Genomic DNA, 16,587 nt, shown 5'->3' with positions numbered 1-16,587 from the left:
AGAGAAGTTTCAGTAAAGCCGTGACATTTTGTGAATTGATGCTGGGTTTTAATTGTCTAATCAGAAAAAAAAAATTAAGAAAATTACTTGTTTCACTTCTGCTTTTTTCAAAATGAAATGCATTTATTTTCAGCTTTCTGTTTTGGTATTTCCTTGAAATTTACTTTCTACTAAGTTAAATATGAATGACAGTGCTCAAAACAGAAAGAATAATGCATTTTAGGGTAAACCAAATATTTAATTTATCCTGAAATAATTTTTCTCAAACTATTTGATTTCACCAGCCATTTCTGAAAAGTTTCTGCTTCAATACATCTCAAAATTATTTTGTCCTTTCATATTTTTTTTTGAACTATCTGTGATGTAAAGTATCCATTACCTTCACTATACTACTTCCAGGTAACTTTAATAACCAGGACCTGCTTTCAGAGAAGATTTTTTCATTATGGTAATTTTATGCAAAGATTCTTAACTTTCTGATAAAAGAAATGGAAATATTTGAGAACCTTCACCTCAGTAATGAGCTGAATGCCAGCAGGCAGAAGATACTGTTTGTGATAAGTTCGGCAGAAATGATGGTTCCAGCATGTTATCTAAAGCTGAGCCAGAAAGTAAAAGGACATGAAAGAAGATGAGACATCTTTAGAAATGCATTCATTTCAGAGCCAGCTTCAAAGCATTTTCACTGTTAGTTAAAGAGTACTTAGAACTTGTCCAGAAATCCTCAGGAGACAAATTTTAGACATTCACACTTATGGCATTCCATGTAGATTTAGTGTTTTGCTTATTTAAATTTTTCCATGAACTCAGTTCATGTCACTGTGCAAGTCTGACTCCAGGGCAAACCCCTCTAACTACTTTAAAAAAATCTGGTAATCAGGGACAACACCAGTATCTTCCTCACCCGGTTCTCTTCTCTCAAAAAGTTCCTCCTCATAGACCCCACCTTAAGCACACTACCCGATGAGCTGGTTTTTTTCCTCTGCTTTTTCAAGAGGCCATTATTTTGTGCAGAGAAGCATGTGGAACATAAACTTTGGATGTCAGTGTGTATACTGTAGGCACTGGGGCTCCTTACTTGAGAGGACAGGCACAGTACACTTATAATGGAATACAGCACACTTTAAAAAAAATTATGAGAAAGGCAATGGTAAAATAATTGTGTTGCCATACCCATTACACCTAAATATCTAATGTGAAAGAAGTAAAAAGGGATTGTTATCTGACATAATTTTACATCTGGAAGTGATTTTGAAAGCCAGCACATATGCCACAGACTTAAAAAGAAGCTAAAAAAAGGAGACAGATGGTCAGTCACCAAATTAGATGCAATCAGAATATGGAGAGATAATTTATCATATTCCCTCTTCCCAGCTTTTTATGTAGATACTGGACTTGGCAAGCTGTTAATCTGCTCTGATGGGTGCTTACAATAGAGCTGGGAGCTCAAACACTGCCAGACCCAGCAGTCCTTGCAGTTTTCTGCAGGTTTAGTCCTACCAGCCACTGTTCTTGAGGTGCTGAGTGCTTTGGCCTCATTTCGTTGTTTGCATCCCTCTTCCTGTGCCCATGATTTCACAGTGCGGTAAAACCAGCATTAGGGCTCCTAGGTCAAAAATGCTGCAGCCACACAATGGAAAGTGCTGACTTAGGCTAAACTTTTGCTGCGGAGTCAAGTTTTTCACAGCTAATTTGTTGTACTGGCAGGGCGGGGCAGGGGGTTTAATAGGAAATCTGGCATCATCTGTTTGTGCCACCTGAGCTTTATGTTGGATCACCTGTCACCTCCTACAGCCAGCCTAGAGGCAGCACAAATCCTGTGTCACACTCTTCCTGACCCTGTGGGGCTGGGACTGCATGCCATTCCCTGATCGACATTATCTTTGGCCTGGCATATTTAACACCAGATTACGGCACCACGCTTTCTGCCGCATGTGTATACTTCAAGATTGAGTGCCTTTCAGTAATAAATGTGCTGTTCTGGCTTTTCATTTCACTTCCCTAGAAGGTTTTGGAGCAAAACGATTCATTCCAACAGCACGAGAAGAGTATGCAGTAACCAAAGCAGGATGTGGGAGTACCATAACTGGAGATGGGGAAAGTCTCGATTTCCCCTCTCCTTGGCCTTATTTTCATACCTTTGCTGTCCTAGATTGCCGCATAACTTCACCCAAGTCAGAGGCCCGGTGAAACACACCTTGCAGTGGCTCCTACAGCCTGTCCTGGCTCAACTGCCCTGCCTTACTGAAGGACAGAGCTGGGACAAGGACTGCCACGCTGCCAGGGTTTGGCAGCTGCACACAAGCCATGAGAAATAAGGGTGCAGTTGGACAAGACAGCCTACCTGCTCCAACAGCTTGTTTCCAAAGGAGAGAGACCTGCCCCTTGGTTTCTCAGTCACTGCTCTTCCTCAACATACCATCCCTTACTTGCCAACTATCTGACCATTTAGTGAACAGACCCAGTTCCTTGCTACAGCTGCAGCAGTGATAATTTTTTTCTTTGTAGACTTAGTTTTCTGCTATCTTAATGAAGTAACTCGGCTCAAGGTAGGGTCAGAAAAGCATCAGTGCCCAGCCAAACAGCTCGGCAGTAGCCAATACTTGAGAAACTGGGAAAGAAGGGAGCAGTGGGACCTTCCTCAAAAGATTTAGCCTGTGCTGTCTAACCACATTTTCACCATGCTCCATCATGCTCCACCTATTTCCTAAAATCACCATGTCAGGAAAACCAGGGGGTTTTGTGCTGTGAGGTAAATATAGGCTAAGAAACCTTAAGCTGGGATGTAACCCTGGCTCTATGAAAGGTGAGAGAAACACAAGTTTGTGATTATTTGTCTGTGCTTGTCCCCAGCCTGGGACCTGGGCCACTGGTAAAGGAACCATGTTAATGTTTAACTAGCATGTTTTTCCAAAGGGCAGGACAGAAATTTTCAACACACTGTAACCACTGAAGGCATTACTTCTCTCTGCCAGTGGGGCCCTCTGATAGGAGCCCATTACAGTCCCTATCATCCTGTCTGATCCTGGTCCCAAGATGTCTATTCTATCTCACTGTAAATCCAAGGAGGACAGATTTTGTCCCGGCATGTTGTGACACTTTACTACTTCATTTCCTTCTCAATGAGATTTAAACTCAGAGGTTTCTTAATCAGAGATTTCTTAATTTCCATGGCGACACAAGAGCCCAGGCTGCAGATCGACAGCCACATGCTGGGAGACAGATTTCTGTCAGATTATTTCTGGCTCTTCGGTTTCTGCAAATGAGCTGGACAGTCTGGCAGCCACTTTGATATCCAGGCAAAAAGGAAAATAGCACAACTCTGACCTTCAAAACTACAGTAAGCCCTTAGGGCACTGCCAAGTTCTCCAGAGGTGCTTTGACAGAGTTTTATCACTCTTTGGAGTACCCTCAGCCTGGCCTGAATGCAGGGTCTGGTACTGGTGAGGGGATGAGCGAGGCTCGAGGGTCACCATGCAGGCTGGACTGGACCTGCAGGCCTCAGCTGCCAGGCTAGGTTCCAGCCGGCCATGGGGCCCACGGGCTCCTTCGCCAACACACCATCCCTGCCAAGGGCTGGGTGCCACAGGCTGACCCCCTGCCAGCCTGCAGGGCTCGCTCCCAATGAAAGCGGGTCCCCCTTCCCCTGCTCCCCTGCGAGGATGCTGGCCTGTGGGGGAGCTGCCCTCCTCCCTGGCCTTCACTCAAAACTGCGGTTGGGGAACTGTCTCCCCGGCTTTCCTCCAAGGGTTAGTTAATGTTTTGCTCCCATTTTAACAAACTTTTGGCAGATCCCTGCTGTCTTTCCTGCAAAAGTGCCTTGAGAGACCCAGGTGTTTTCTTCTTTGGTTACAGGTGTGCCAGTGCTCTTCACTTTGAGGTCCCGGGTGAATGTACCCCGTGGCCATGAAATGACAAAAGCAGTCTGTGCAAGCACTCCTCCTTGAGCTGGTTTCAGAGGTTGCCTGCACCAGTGCAGCATTACCTCCGCTGAAGCAGGCCGTACCCCGTGCAACCAGACAGGCTGCAGGACTCCCTGAATCACCTTCCATCTACAGTTGATGGTGGGATGGAGCCCCAGCCCAAAGAAAAGACACCTTGCATTCCCCATGTCAGCTATATACTGTTCTAGACAACCTCAAAAAACCTTTCTGATAGTTTTGAGACCCCAATGATGCATACAGTTTTTCATTTTTACTGTGATATGAGTCTCAAAAGGTAGCTGTTCACCAAACATGCAGCAGTGCAGGACACAGCTACCTGCTACAGCACAGCCTCCTGCCAATGGGCCAGAGACCTTCTCTAACACACCTTCCTCTAGGACATGTAACAAGGTGGCTCATAGCTTGGCAAATTGCTTTTGAAGCTGTCAAAAGCGATCTAGGAAAGCTTATCAAAACTGCTCCTTACTTGGAACAAGGCACACACTATTTACTTGAGTATTGCCTCGTACTCTGTGAAGATTTCTCCAGATAAAAATAGATTGAAAAGATAGGAAATGCGTGGAGCAGTCCTAATTATCAGGACAAAAGTCGAGAAGCAGTGTCCCCTGTCTACTATTAACATAATTAAGGAGAACTTAGATTCACATTTGCTTGGGTTCAGTTCACTCCACCTGGCAGACTTCATTGCTTGATCCCCTTTACTTCAGGGGTCTTGCTGCAGAGTGGCTGGGACACTTAAAGTCCTGTGGTGGTTTGACCTTGGCTGAATGCTATGTGGCCACCAAAGCTGCTCTGTCACTGCCCTCCTCAACTGGACAGGGGAGAGAAAATAGAACGAAAGGCTCGTGGGCTGGGGTAAGGGCAGGGAGATCACTCAGCAGTTACCGTCACAGGGAAAACAGACTCAACTTGAAGAAATTAGTTTAATTTTTTACAAATCAAATCAGAGTATCAGAGTAGGGTAATGAGAAGTAACACAAAACCACCTTCCCCCACACCTCCCTTCTTCCCGGGATCAGCTTCACTCCGGGTTTCTCTCCCTCCTCCCCCCGCGGGCCGGACGGTGCTGGGGCGGGGGGTCCCTCAGGCGGTCCCTGCCGCCCCTGCCCCTCGGGGGAGGCTCCCCACACTCTGCCCTGCTCCAGCCCGGGGTCCCTCCCACGGGAGCGGCTCCTCCGCGACCTTCCCCCGCGGGAGCCCTTCCCCCGGGCTGCAGCTCTTCACGCACCGCCCCGGCCGGGCCCCCCCGCGGTGCCGCCCTTCAGGCCCGGCCGGCTCCAGCCCGGGCCCCCCGCGGGGTCACAGGCCCCGAACCTGCCCCGGCCCGGGCTCCCCCCCGCGGGGCCACAGGCCCTGCCAGGAGCTGCTCCGGCCGGGCTGCCCGCGGGTCGCAGCCTCCCTCGGGCACCCCCTGCCCCGGCCTGGGGTCCCCCGCGGGCTGCGGGGGGGGATCTGCTCCCCCGTTCGCCGCCATGGGCCGGGGGCACGGCCTGCCCCAGCGGGGGCTTCGCCAGGGGCTGCCGGGGCGTCTCTGCTGGGCGCCTGGAGCCCCCCCTGCCCCTCCTGCCCGGCCGGGGGGCTGCAGGGTGCTGCGCTCACACCTCCTCGCCCCTCTCTTCTGCAATTGTTCTGCAGATTCCTCCACACCCCCCACCACCCCCATCCTTCTTAAATACTCATCCCAGAGGCGCTGCCACCGTTGCTGATGGGCTGGGCCTTGGCCGGTGTCAGGTCCATCTTGGGGCCGGCTGGCATCGGCTCCCTCAGACACCGGGGAAGCTTCTGGCAGCTTCTCACAGCAGCTTCTTACCCCTGTAGTCCCCCTGCTACCAAAACCTTGCCACACAAACCCACTACAAGTCCTATGCCGAGAATGCAGTTACTGGCACTAGCATGTCTGGTAGCAAATACAAGCTTATTGATCTCAACAGCACTGCCCAATCAATTTGACTATTGAAGGCCTAAATCTTACAGTTAGGCTTGATACCTCTGCCACATTTTCTTGTCCTGCTAGCAAGCTTTATTGTCATGTATTGGTCTCATCTTTAGCTTCTCCCCATCCTGAGATTGCAAAATTAGATAAAAGTGTGATAGTTTTTTGCTTTACACAACAACTCGACACCAGCCTTTTAGGCCAATCCATCTCTTTTTTTGTCAAAGCAGGAGAAGCGAAAAAAAAGAGTAACAGCTGGCAGTAGGTACCAATCACTTCTGCTAAATACCCCTGGATTTGCACAAGAACTTTGCTGTATCCTGAGCTGCACAGAGAACAGCACTGCATGGGCATATACCAGTTCCTACAGGTCTGCTTGCAACTCACTTACTCATCCACTCCTAGCATTTTATACAGGAGAATTTAAGTGCACATGAAAGCAGCTATCTTGGCCATTTCAGTGTTGGCAAAACATGTTGGCATCATCACAAGAAGGGCACCTGGGAAGGGCTACAGACAGCTTTGCCAGCTTTCTGTCAACACAGGAGAGCCACAGAAAAGGCTGCATTGTTTTTACTACACATCTTGCACAAACATGTTCATGCAGCAAACATGGCAAGAAAGGTGGATCACCCCTTGAAACAGCTCCCCACAGCTGAAGAAGCATTAAATCTGGTCAAAAGAACTGCATCAAGGGGCCCTGCCACCTGAGCTTCGTGTTCACAGATACTTTTAACTTAGGTCTGGGTCTGGCCCATTACACATCCAGGCAGGGTGAGATGGGGAAAACAGCAGAAAGCGGTGGACTTTTTAAATCAAAAACCTCAAAGTACTCTGCAGAGAGGCGCTTCTTAAAGACAGTCAACAAAAACGTGGCCAGAAAAAAAATCCTGCTCCTGTCAGTGCTTGTCACAGAGAGGTGAGGCCTCCTGTTTTGATCCAACTTCAGCTGCCATCTGCCACTTACTTATCCTCCTTGACCCTCTTCTCCATCTGCAGCCATCTGAGCAGACAATCTCTGGGCCAGCCCAGCTAGGCAGGGGGGAGGATGTGCAAGGAGCTGACTTCAGTGTTCCAGACTTTGCTGCTGGAAGCTTTTCCACCCACTCAAAGGTGCCCCGAGCCACCATCAGCTCCAGGCTGAACAAAAAGGGAATTACAACTGAAACAGCTACTGAAGGATACAGCTAAATGTGACTGTGGCACCTTTTGCCTATTTGGCTGCCTGGCTCCTTGTGACGGGTCCATGGCACAAACCCAAACCTGACTCAGAGCTGCTCCAAGAAATACTGGGCATTTGTTAGTCTGTGAAAAGGGAAGAGCAGTTGGACCGTGGGAGTTTTGCCAGTGGGTAGCTGGCCTTTAAAACAGAGATGGAAACCACTCACCTTGCTTTCAGATGGGGCGGTGGCAGGGAGAAAGTGCATCTGTCCCTTCCTATGGGCACACAGTAAAGTGAAAATTCACTCAACCACCTGCAGAGGTTTTAGTAAAACAGTGTCTGGCGAAAGTTTAAAAGATTGCTGCTTTCTTCCAAGAAGACTGTCTTCTGGGGCTGTGGATGCTTGAATCAAAAGAAAAGGTGTGTGGTTGGTACTGACACTGATTGCTCTACTGTTTACTGCAGAGAAGAGGTGGTTGCCATCCCACAAAGGGAAAGCTGAAATCCTAATGCTGACAATAAGAAATTGGAGGAAGGAATTATTTTACCACAGGTGATGAGTGGTCAAATGAGAAGGAAGTTGCCACCTTCAGCTCTGAAGCTGAATCCCAGCTTTATGGCTAACACTAAGCAAACCTGCATGCAAGTGTTTCTGGCCAATGACTGAGTCACTTCTGAAGTCACAGATTTGCTGGTACATGCCCATAGCAAACATCCTTGATCTGATGGTGACTGCTGGCCCATGTATCAAGCGGTAGATGAGGACCTACTTAATCCAGTGTTGTCATACTACTACTAACTAATGAAAAATGGAAGCTTAACCTCAGATCTGCAGTGATAATGTTAGATGAGGATATTGGCATCAGTTGCTTTGCTCTCAGCATCCCATCCCTTCCAGATGGGAATTATTTGTACTTGGATATGCACAAAGTCTTTAATTAGCATGCTTAGAGATTCATAGATGAAAAGATCTACACAAGGCAAAAATAGTAACAATTATTATTCCTACGGTGATCTTTTCCATTACTAACTGTTTAAAAATATGTATAATATGCTAAATATAGGTACTTATTACTTCGTTTATTTAACACTCTATTATTTAAATTCTTTGAAATTTATTTTCTTTTTACTTCTTTTGCTTTAGCACCTCAATATCCTCATCATGAGCTAGACCCTGCTGGGTAAGTGATACACAGAAAAGCAGGAGATAGTCACTGTCCCAGACCTTTACTGTTTGATTGCAGTACAAGAGATGACATAGATAATGATCAGGCACTGAGACAAAACTAGTCAGTGCAGTTTCCAATAACACCATTGGCCCACTGTGCCTGCTGGTGGGTAACTGCGAGGCTAGGTGGCATGGCGAAGAAGGACTTTAAGAAGGGGTTGTAAAAAGGATCAGGAGGTCACTTTGATAATGCCTGTGGGGAATGGCTTTCTCAGTGAAAAAAGTCTCAGTGCCCCTCTTCAAGGTGCTCCATCAGTAAGGCCATTCAGGCAGGGGCTACAGCCACCCTGGCTGGTTTATCACATGCTTGCTGCTGCAGAGGGTCACATTTGCAGTGCAGAAGTGGCACACATGCCTTGTGAGACACTGTTTAGTTACCCTTTGCGCAGAGAAAAGTCATAGAAACCGAGAGATGTTGTTTCCAGTGTTCCTCGACATTTTTAGCCAAAGGATCACAGAAGATTGCTTGTACAGCAGTGCCACAAAGATTTACATTTATAACCACAAAAAAGGACCAAAGTCTGAAGGTTTGTCTTTTACCACTACTTCTTGGGTTTGTTTGCTCATATAGGTAAGTAGCTGTGTGGACAATTGTTACAAATACTATTGTACAGCCTTTTCATGGATCACTTTCTCACGTTTCATGGAGCCCATCACAGACTGGGGAACACCAATTTTACTTACCCTTGTGCCTGTAAAGTAGGGTCAACTGTACTTCAAATACTGATTTAGATGTTACCCAGATAAGAGCCTGAACAGCTCGAAGCCAGCCTGGGATACTGCCAACAGTGACACAGAGCAAGGAGATGGCAAAGAGCAGGAAGATGATGAGTTCTGACTAGCTTTGCTTAATCCAACAGCAGCCGATGGCTGGAGAGCTCCACAAGCAAGCAGCATGGCAACAGGCTGAGACAGAAGAGACAGGCTTTTCGCACAGAAAGGTGCTTATGCAGTGACCATTCAAACCTACTCCCACTCATGGTAGTTTCCTGTTCCATTTAATTGTGCATCGGGGAACTACACCTCAGGTTATTTACTGGTTTTTTATTAAAAAGAATTGTGAAAAGGAAAAAGTTACAGAAGTTAGGAGGTACTATTTCAAAACGAGTCATTACCACTGCGAAAAGGAAATGTAATGAAGCATGTTAGAAGTTTCATATGTTTTCTTAAAAGATTGATGTGTTTTTGGCCATGTTTTCTGTGTGAAGAAAATGGTGAGACATCACCACTTTTTAATTTTGCTAATTTTTATATTGCATGTATCCTGAATTGAAAGCCCTGATTCCTTCTAAAGAACATTATATTCTTTCTATAGTACATCCAATGACTCAGATACAGAAAATCTGTTGTTAAACCCTGCTGTCTATGCTACCTACCAGTATACTGGAACCTAGCAACCCTCAGAAGTAAAACAAACACCCTTAAAGAGGAAGAAGGCCTCTCCTTTCCTAAGAATGGAAAGTTTGATAACGAACAAACATTATTCAACAGACTTACCTTATTCATAACAAAAGAAAAAAAGGACATCCCAAGAGAGATATAACTAATACTAAGGACATTGTCTTCTTGAAGGTCAGGCTGGCATGCTAGACTATGGCACTAGACAAATGCCTTGCTTGTGAAGCTGCTGTAAAGAAAGGAACTCCCACAACATCTCAAAGCTACAACACTACTCATATATTAATATTATGAACGAGACACAAAAAGAAAGTATTTTTCTCCCGTTTTAAGACATGTAACTTTAGAGATTCCAGCACTGGCAAGGGCAAAAATCCACCATTTTCAGTGAAGGTGAAGACTTCTAATGAGAAGTACTAGATTTCTTCCTCTTGGAAGAGCAATCTTCCTTCCTGGACAGCACAGCTGACAGTTGTCTTCCTAAGGGTGTGTCTTCCTTGTAGACACAGCTATGATGCCATTGTCAGAGGTATTTTAATCTGTAGCTTTTAGCTGCTTTTAAATAGCCCCATTTCTTTCAGTGTACCACCATCCTCCCAACAAGTTGTTAAGCCAAGTGCCTGTTTTGTCTACCTGTCTCACCCTGCATAGTCAACTCTGTGCATTAAAGTCTCTTCCATGTCTGTTGTCAGCTCAGCATCTCTCAGTTTCTCATCCTTGTCTGTGTCCCAGCAGAGTCTAAATGAATGTAGTAAAATAATGCAGGAAAATAGGATGTGTAGCAGGTCATTACCAGTAGAACAAGCACTCAAGATTTTTTTGGTGGGACAAGAATCACAACCAAACCCTGTTTCCCTCACATCGTACGCATAGTTGATGTTACAGGACTTGGAATAACATGTTAAACATTTCATTTCCTTGTATACTGTACAACATACCTGACATCTTCAGGCATGTATCTGGAGCAGATTGGACTGCAATGCAAATACACGAGAGAAGGTGCCCTTTGGAGGAAAAGGGAGTCTTTCAGCAAAGTGAATATAGAAAAAGCAGGATTAGGAATTCAAATGCACAGCTGATCAACTTGCTCTGTGGTAGGTGAGGGGGCTGGGGGGGGATAGGATCTTGGCAGGATCCTGGGCTAGCCAGTACTGAAGATCAAAGTACAGTATTTCCCTTCACACAGGTTAGCATAGGGCCTTGCCATCTGGCCCTGAACTAGGAACAAAGAATAGTTGAGCCATGTTTTAATATGGACATAACTGACATGCTGCTACTAGAGCTAAACCATAAAACTATATTTCTTGCTGGAATGAATACTAACCCTTCCTGGCTGAACAAATCAAACTTTTCTTCCTGAGGGAAACTCCCATCAGTTTTCCACACACTGAGTCTAATCCTTAAGATTGGAGTACTTCCTGGGAAAGGAGTCAAGTACATGCCACATTCAAGTAGTGCTTCACTTCTTTAAAGAATGTCCTTGCAGAGAAAGACAGGCCCAGAGAAGCCTCCTAGAAAAGGCTATTCTTTGGAAGAAAAACTAGACATGCATCACAGGGGTAAGGAACAGTGTTGTAGACATGTAATATAAAGTACAGCGCATCCTGCAAAAATAACTCTGAGTCCCTGAAATAACTCAGAGCACCAGGCTGTACTGCCAGTAATTTATTCACTCATCACATTTGTTAACAGGCAGATGACAGACCCTGAAACCACACACACACACACGCATGCACACACACACACACACACACTCTCTCTCTCTTTCATCAATCATAATGTTACATGTGGGTGACAGGGACTGATGCTGGGGAGGATGGAATCAAATGAAAATGCAGAGATGCTTCAAAACATAAATCTCCTTTCACATCTTCAGAGAAATACAAGTTTTATTTCTGAATATAGACGTTTGGATGCATCTGGCTCAAGTACAGGTTTCTAAGAGCTTGATGATCTGATCCAAAAACAGTTGCTTAAGCTTCCTATATGGAGGTGGGTGTCTAAAACAAGACACATGAAACATCTTCTGGTGATGCCTACATACAGCTGTTGTTGCCTGATGATCAAAGGAGTCCAGGCCCCTGGCTGGGAGGATTTAGCCAGCATTCAGATGGCTGTAATCAGACAGGGGTTCCCACAAAGAACAATTAATCATTGTGGTGTGTGCAGTGCTTACAGTGGGGCACCACGCTCCAGCTTCTCTTCTCTTAGGCAAATAGTTCTATGACTGCAAGAAATTCAAGAGCTCTCCCATCTCCAGGAGCAGGATTCAGTGGAAACTGAGTATTATTGCTCCAGAGAGTCTGGCATCCAGTTAATCCCAGCTGCCATCAGGTTCGAGAAACACACATTTTGACTCACACGCTTTGAGTGGCTGACCCAACCACAAAGATCTCCTACTCTGGGAGATAAATGGAGGGCAGGCTTCTTGGAGCAGCACAGGGCAAACCTTCATCTGTGGAAAAACGATGGGAGAGATACCACTTGAAAGAAACTCTTACGGGAATGGTGCTCTCTGCTTCACTTCTCTGCTGCCAGTGTGGGCTTTTCTGCTCTCCCAGTGCTAGCCGATGTGGAATGAATCACTAGGGCAGCTTGATGAAGCAGCAAGCCGTGAACACATCTCCTTGTGTTATCTAATGGTGATACACTGAGGATGTGGTTAATTAGGGAATCATTCTCACCCTGGCAGACTTTCTCAAATGGAAGTGGGTTTTGAAGTTTGCTGACTGGTAGGGTGAAGCTGCTAAGCTGATAGCCACAGAAGCATTTAAATGTATGTACTCCCCTGCAGGTCACCTGCTATACAGCAATAGCCACAAATATGCAAAAAATGTAAAAACCGCAAAAGATAAAAATTTCAGCTCTTCCTCCCCTTTATGAGGGCTTGGAGACTGTGCTGTTAACTCCTCTGAGACCACAATGAAGCCATGGATACTCATGTCAAAGAGCTATGGATGGGGACTGAAAGTAATTTGCTGCCAAGGGTGGCAGCAAACCCATATGCTATCAGAGTGTAAACTATTTTTGTAGGCATATGCAGCTACGGTTTGTCTTTGCTATGAGCAGTACCCTTGTTTCTGACTCTGGAAGAGGATTTTCTCCCTGTTCATCTTTGCAGAAAGGGGATTTTTGTGTGTGTTTGTTTTGCCTTTTCCCATGCATTCAGGGTTCTAGATCATAAATGTGTTTGTGTGGGGAAAAAAAGGAACACAGTTTAAAGAAATATAACTAAACCTAATTATTGTAGATATGGTTGAAAACTCTGGCCAGAAAAATACCTTGGTTTCAATTGTTTGTAACTTTGAACAGATGGTCTGAAATTTTCCATTCTCAGACTTCAGTTTGATTTTATCGGGGCTTTGGGTAGGGGGGAAGGGTGTTTCATTTCATGTCAGCTGTGGGAGATCAGGCACTGCAGAATAACACCAAGAGACAAAGTGTTGTTTTTCACATTAAAAAATATGTCAAGGTTGCAATGTCACCATCCTCAGGAGGAAAGAATTGCAGTTTGGCATGAAATGTGCTTTTTCCTATTTCCAGGTTAGAAATATCTGAAAAAATATACGTTGCACATGTTCAGTAAAGAGATGCTAGTGACTTTTACCTTTATTTTCTGGAATCATGGTCTGGCTTAGAACTGAGTAGGCCCTTCTTCTTGATTCTTCTTTATTCTCTTGACCACCTTGGGTGCTGGCAGAGGAACTGAGACTAAAAAACCTTTCTTTTCTGTGTTTTCAGCCCCAGAAAGAATTTGAGAATGAACCCTTCCCACCAGGCTTACCGTGGGTTACTGGCTTTGATTTGAGAAAGTGCCAAACAATGCCAAATGGTCCCAAATTCTGGGTCTGTAACATCTCAAGACATCCAAAATAATTAACACAAACCACACAGACGCTTCTGACACAGGTCTAACTTAGATCCTGTAGAGATGATGCCACCCTCATGGCTTGTATAAGCCATCAGACGGTTGTTGATATAAGCCACATAAAAAGTCTTCTGAAAAAATAATTTTCTCCTCTGAACAAGACTTGAGGGATGGTCAATAAACAGGGCTTGAGACCCTATAAGGAAAAATCCAAATTATTGCATAGCTGACAGTGAGTGTTACCCATGCAGGAACTGTCTGCTATCCACTTACACTGAAAGAGAATCCTGCAGAAAAAAGTTACGAGTGACACGTTTGCCATCCAGCTCTGATTATATTTCCCTCCTCCACCAAACTATCCTGGTCAGACAGACAAGTTTGATCCTTGGCATGTTACCCTGCTACAGCTAGACTGATATGTTTGCCACTCAGAAAAAAAAAAATCCAAGGAAACTCGGATGGATTGTGGCCCAATATCCAAAATATTAGACTGGGAAGTCATGATAAAATTTTCAAAGGGCCGAAGTACCATTGACTTTGGTAGTTTTAGGTTACGGCCTTAAGGGGTGTCAGCCCCATTTGCAACACTTCTGTGGTGTGATCCCATACCTGTTTCTATGATCCCATACCTGTTTCTGCCTTCTCTGCAGCAGGAGTTGGCATGACTGTCCCAGTGGTGACCCTTGGGAGTGCTGGTTAAGAGAGAATCAGACACCTTACATAGATGAATATCACCCTCTGACATATTCCATCTAACAGCAGTGGCGAATCCTCCCTGATTTCAGTGCCTACCACTGCAGTGTGGAAGGAGCCTAAATTTATGAGTGAAGAGATATGAGAGCTTGCCCCAACAACAACAACAAAACACATTAAGGCAACACCACTAGCTATTTAGTAATAATTGTGCTGCAGTGGCTGGAATGCAACATAAAGATCTATCTAAAATCTGCCAGGGAGTTGCATTGTAAAAGAAAGTTGTCATATATGGGGTTGAAATAAGGGTAAATACATTGCCTCCCTTACCTTGATAACAAATGCTGCCCTACTGTATTCTGATGGTATATAATACATTTTTGTTAAGACATAGTTGTGCCTCACTGTTTTAATATCCAATCAATGAGAAAACTTTCTGGTTTGTTACTGAACTTTAACCCTGAAAGTTTGTTGTGTGAGTAAACATACAAAAAGAAAAAGATCCACAAAAATACACATCATTCACATGGTCAGAGAAGCACGTGTTTCCCCCACCACCACCACCACCACCACCCCCCCCCCCCCCCCGGGATAAACTGGCATTTCATTCTACCTGAATTTTCATTCTCTGTGGCCAACAGCTCACATAAGTAAGTGCCAGCCTGCTTGGTGGGGTAAGCATGAAGCCCTCTCAGGAATATGGGCTTGATCTGAAGCTCAGGAAAAATGCCCATTTTGCAACTGGTTTTAACAGTGTCTATGCAGAAATGAATACCAAAGAAATGGTCTCATCCACCTCCCAGTACTGCAGCTCCTTAAATCTCCAAAGCAGCAATAGGCTGTTTGCTTCTCTTTAGTATACAGTTACAAAGACTGAAGGATCTTTAACATCTCTTTGTTTTTTCGAAACTGCCCATGGCGCTTGTGGCAATGGACTGGAACGATTGCAGACATATGCAGATGAACCAGCTCCCTGGCAGAAAGCCAGCCAGCTAGCATCCTGTCTGGTTACTGGATTGCAAGTATCAGGGAAATGATGTAGTTCCTAAGAACTGCTGAGGTCAACAGCTGAAATCTGTTGTTTGTTGGGGTTTTAAATATTTCCCTCCAGGCCACAGACAAAAATTGCCAATATAGACTGAAGTGCATTTTAAGAGAACAGCACATTGGGTACTAAAAGCCCAGCTCTGCAGGTGGAAGAGGCTCTCGGTGCAGCGTGGCAGCAAGGCGGAAGAGCAGGAAGGGAAGGAAACAGCTGGACTCTGTGCAGGTGCTCCTGCCAGAGCACAATGGGCAGGAGCGAAGACTAGCACCAAGGCAGGAGTCATTCTGCATCAAAGCCAAAGAAAGAAGGTACGGTTTTCCAATTTCTTTCCATGCATAGCCAAAATCTCTCAGGAACTCCTTCAGGATTTCATCCCTGAAATCATGAAATATAGTCACTGGTGATTTCGTGGGATTTCCAGCACTGACAGGAAAAATGACACCAAAATGTTTTTTGGAAACTCAGTGTTATTGAACCAGGATTTAGACTCAAGACAAAAAAGTAATTCAAGTTCAAACACTGTCTCCTTAGCTAATCCTACTCAGAAATCTTTTATTAGTACGAGATAAAAATGCATGTTATATCCTCTCCTGTTTAAAGCAAAGACATTTTAGAAGTTGTTGTTGTATAGAGTGCATCCAAACAGCACTTAAAATATAGCAGAAGCTTTATTGTGTATCTGTTAACTTAATTTAACATCAAAGTGAAAATACACTCAACGGTCACAGAGTAGCCAGTGTTGTTTCAAGCAACAGGAAGAAGCTTTCTTGTCTGCAGAACCAGAGGTTCTCTCTTCTCTTTCTTGAGCAAGATCATCTGTGAGCAAACTGGGGCCTGGAGGATCACCATTAAAATCAGATGGCAGCTTGGCTCCTATCCTCACTGCAAATCACATCGAACCTTGTCACCTCACTTTTCTTGCCAATAGCACTTTAGGATGGTAGGACACATCCGTGTGGGTGCATCAATTACCAGTCAAGGAAAAAAATCTGTAATGTCAGTCCAAACTCCTGGAAAACAAGCTCTAGGAGTGTCCTGAAAGACTTTCAATTTGAGTAAAAGTTAATCCTTCAAACCAGAATTTATGCAAGGAATTTTTTGGGATAAAGCTGGGTATGTTTGGAAAGAGGTGGGATTTTTTAACCATAACAGCTTGCTGTAAGACAAAAAACCAGGTTGAAGACTTGCTTTTAAATATGTTGGTGGCAATAAAAGCATTCACATTTGTTCCAGTAAATTTAGCATTCAAAATTAAGCTTTAATGCTACCTCTATTTTTTTTTATACTGAACTTGCATGGTGTCTATTTTGAATAGA

The sequence above is a fragment of the Falco punctatus genome (genome assembly GCF_963210335.1).
Source record: "Falco punctatus genome assembly, chromosome: 2".
Classification (NCBI taxonomy): Eukaryota; Metazoa; Chordata; class Aves; order Falconiformes; family Falconidae; genus Falco; species Falco punctatus.
The sequence above is the reverse complement of the archived record's forward strand: the minus strand, read 5'-3'. Positions refer to the sequence as shown.